The following is a 4,521-nucleotide window of genomic DNA, read 5'->3' on the forward strand; positions in this document are numbered from 1 at the left end:
GTCAATTATTGGGTCTAATACCAAGGCAGCCCATCCTGCGCGTCGGATACTTGCTGAGTAATCCTGATGGTCAAAAGTGATCGGCTGAACCGACCAGTGGCAGGGCTCCGCGGTCATAGGCCCTTGGGCATATTTATCTGGGAGTGCCGCTTTGTTTCTCCCCTTGATCACGTGTAACACGTTTACTGTTTTGACTTCTGGTGGAAACTTCTTTTGTTCCCCAGTGTCTTGCTTGGGAGGTTCATCCTCATCTTCGCTTGGTGTATCCTCCCCTTTGTGTACGGCGTTGAGCTTGCCGGACTGCTTGAAGACCCAACATTCTCTGTGGGTATGATTAGCGGGTTTACCAGGGGTGTTATGGATCTGACATACTTGGTCCAGAATTTTGTTTAGGCTGCACAGTTCGTCTCTAGCGCCTTTAAGGGGTGGCTTTTGCTGACTTGGCCGAGAGCTTTTGAATCCGGCGTTTACTGCCGTGCTCTTCGTGCTATCTTCTTTATTCCGGCGTTTGTTATTGTTGTTGCACCGTGATTTCCCGTTTCCATCTCTAGCTTCGAATGTACTAGGGTCACTGGTGCTGCATCTGGCTAGCCAGCTATCCTCACCCGCGCAAAAGCAGGTCATGAGGCTTGTTAATGCTGCCATTGTTCTCGGCTTTTCTTGGCCGAGGTGTCTGGCAAGCCATTCATCACGGACGCTATGCTTAAAAGCTGCCAAGGCTTCGGCGTCCGAACAGTCGACTATTTGGTTCTTTTTAGTAAGAAACCTATTCCAGAGCTTTCGGGCTGACTCTCCGGGTTGTTGAGTTATATGACTCAAATCATCCGTGTCCGGTGGTCGGACATAAGCCCCTTGAAAATTTGCCCGGAAAGCGTCTTCGAGCTCTTCCCAGCTTCCGATGGAGTTTTCGAGGAGGCTTTTAAGCCAGTGCCGAGCTGGCCCTTTGAGTTTGACGGGTAAATATTTAATGGCGTGGAGATCATCTCCTCAAGCCATATGGATGTGGAGGATATAGTCCTCAATCCAGACCCCAGGGTCTGTTGTTCCGTTGTATACCTCTATGTTTACGAGTTTGAATCCCTATGGAAATTCATGGTCCAGCACCTTATCGGTGAAACATAGGGGGTGTGCGGCGCCCCTGTATCTGGGCGTGCCGCGTTGTTCGGATGTTTGTTGTGTTGCATCGTATGCTGGAGAGCGCTTGCGTGATCCATAGATGGACCTGGTTGCGTCGTCCTTTTGATGTGAGCCCTCGTGTGGATCGCGTATTGGCTTATATGTGGCATTGTTTGCCGCTCTATGTTGGCCGTGAGGTCGTCTATCCGGCCAGGTGGCCGTTTTGATTTTTGGTTGCGGGGGATCTAAGGCCTCCTCATCGAATTCGGGTAGTAACTTCCGCTTCGGGTAATTCTTGGTGGGGCGATTGCCGCCGTACTTTGCTGCTGCGTTGAGTATTTTGCTCCATCTGATTCCGAGTGTGTCTTGTGCAGCCTTGAGTCTTTGCTTCTGCTTTTTTAGACTCCTCGCGGTGGCAATAAGCCTTTGACGGGCATTCTGTTGCTCCGGGTGTCTGTCCGGTGTGAGGTCGTCCGGACTATTATCTTTGACAGAGTCAGGTTGTTCGGTTTGATTCTCCGTATTGCCGTGATCCGGCGATGGTTCGCCCTGCTCTACCGCTGGGTCTATATGATCGTTGTTTCTGTCGAGGCGGGATTTGGGGCGGCGCTTACGCCGCCGCTTTGACTGCCTCTCGAGGGGACAAGCCTTCGTTGCGTCCTTCCGTTCCTCATCGTCGTTTTCCTTTGGTGTGTCCATCATGTATACGTCATGTGATGAGGTGGACGTCCAGTGCCCTGTAGGCAGTGGTTCCTCTTCGTCTCCCGCATCGTCGTCCATACCGTCGATGTCTTCGGAGTCGAAGTTGAGCATGTCGACTAAGTTATCGACAGTGGCTACTAAGTGGGTGGTGGGTGGGTCGCGAATTTCTTTGTCGTCCGCATCCCAGTCCTGCCGGACATAGTTCGGTCAGGATCCTCCTGACAAGGAGAGAGACCTTAACGAGTTTAGTATGTCGTGAAAGGGCGAGTGCTGAAAAATATCCGCAGAGGTAAACTCCATGATCGGCACCCAATCAGATTCGATAGGAATGGGCGGAGGCGGTTTGGAGTTCGTGGCCGGACAAGGATCTGGCAGTTTATCAACACGGCTCTCGTGCAAGGTGAGGTCGATATTCGGCTCGATCGCTGCTGAGGGTAGGGCCTCCGTGGCGGGGTCCATCCACCCGTCCTCGGAGCGGCTGCCGGTGTGTTTTCCTGAACACTGTCCGATGGTAGAGCTAAATCGTACTCATCGTGCCCGCGTGACGCACAAGGCAGAGGCTTGAATCCGTCGAAGATCAAGTCTCCGCAGACATCGGCCGTGTAGTTTAAGCTTCCAAACCTGACCCGATGGCCAGGGGCGTAACTTTCGATCTGCTCTAGATGGCCAAGCGAATTGGCCCGCAGTGCAAAGCCGTCGAACACGAAGATCTGTCCGGGGAGAAAAGTCTCACCCTGGACTGCATTGCTATCGATGATAGTAGGAGCCATCAAGCCTAACGGCGACGACACAGAGGAACTCTCAATGAAAGCACCAATGTCGGTGTCAAAACCGGCGGATCTCGGGTAGGGGGTCCCGAACTGTGCGTCTAGGTCGGATGGTAACAGGAGGCAGGGGACACAATGTTTTACCCAGGTTCGGTCCCTCTTGATGGAGGTAAAACCCTACGTCCTGCTTGATTAATATTGATGATATGGGTAGTACAAGAGTAGATCTACCACGAGATCAGAGAGGCTAAACCCTAGAAGCTAGCCTATGGTATGATTGTATGTTGTAGTTGTTGTGTCCTACGGACTGAAACCCTCCGGTTTATATAGACACCGGAGAGGGTTAGGGTTACACAAGGTCGGTTACAAAGGAGGAGATTTCCATATCCGTACTGCCTAGCTTGCCTTCCACGCCAAGTAGAGTCCCATCCGGACACGAGACGAAGTCTTCAATCTTGTATCTTCATAGTCTAATAGTCCGGCCAAAGATATAGTCCGGCTGTCCGGAGACCCCCTAATCCAGGACTCCCACAGGAGGGGCTTGCCTGGTTGCTCTGGCAAGAGAGAGGGGTCGTCAACACCGTAGTCGATCGGGGCACCAGCAGCGGCGTCAGTCTCGTAGTCTACCGGAGAGAAGAGGGGGAAGAAACAATGAATACAATGCAAACAGATGCACAACGATGCATGACATGACAAGAAGCGGTACTAGGGGTGCCCTAACGCGGTATGAGGTGATACCGGTGAAGGGGGGAACATCCGGGAAAATATCCCCGGTGTTTTGCGTTTTCGGATAGATGAATCGGATGGGGGAAGTTGCGTGTTCGCTATGCTAGGGATGTGTGGCGGACGAACGGGCTGCGTATTCGGATTCGTCTCGTCGTTCTGAGCAACTTTCATGTAAAACTTTTTCATTTGATTTACGGATTATTTTATATGAATTTCTAAAGCTTTAATAATATTCTAGAATTTTTAAAATTGTTTTAAATTTGAAAGTTAATTTCTAAAGTGCAGTCAACCCAGTCAACTTTTGACTAGTCAAAAGGGATAGCATGGCCCACATGTCATAGTCATAGGTGTAGATTACTTAGGCTAAATTAATTTAAACTAGGGGGCACATGTCATTTACTCTACAGACTAAACTAGTAGTACTAAATTAGTGCTACTAAACTAGTCCTAATTGGTCCTAATTAGACCTAGTCTAATTAAACAAGGCCGGCCACTTGCAGTGACCTAACCACGGCTGTGCTCAAGGAGCACGAGCTCCATGGCCAGCTAGGAGCTGTAGGCGGCCGCAACGCAGCACAAGAGCAACAGCCCTTAGAAGCATAGAGCAGCGGCAGCACGGCGGTCGTGGCAGCAAGCAGAGCAATAGCAAGGACTAGAGCATCAGCAGCAGGGAAGCACACAGCAGTAGCTAAGAGCGCAAGCAGCAGCTAAAACAACAACAGCTGGTGGCCAAGCAGCGGCAAGAGCAATCGCAGCAACACGCAGAGAGCAGCGGCTGCGGGCGCGCACGTTGGGGCTCGGCCGGCGCGAGCTGGGGCGAGGTGGGAGCAGCCGCCGCCGCGGTGGGCGGAGGCGGACGAGGTCGGGGCGGTAGCGGGGCGCGGTCGGCGAGACTACATGCGACGATGGTCGGCGCGCATAAGCTTGGGCTCGAGCACAAAACGATGCAGAGGTGCGGGCGGGGCTCACAGTGAGGTCAACGTGAGCTCGGGGAAGCATATGCGGGCCGAAGTAGTGCAGAACGATGGTGGCGTGCGCCGGAGCCCGAGGTGGACGACGTAGTCGATCTGGTCGACGTAGAACTCCCTAGCTCCGACTGCTTGGTGCAGAAGATGAGGTCGTAGCAGACGCGGCAGGTGGACAACCCGGGGACGCAGGGGGACGCCGGTGGCCATGGTGGAACCGACGGTGCGACGGCGACGGAGGCCCT

Source organism: Triticum dicoccoides, chromosome 1A, assembly GCF_002162155.2.
Source record: "Triticum dicoccoides isolate Atlit2015 ecotype Zavitan chromosome 1A, WEW_v2.0, whole genome shotgun sequence".
NCBI lineage: Eukaryota > Viridiplantae > Streptophyta > Magnoliopsida > Poales > Poaceae > Triticum > Triticum dicoccoides.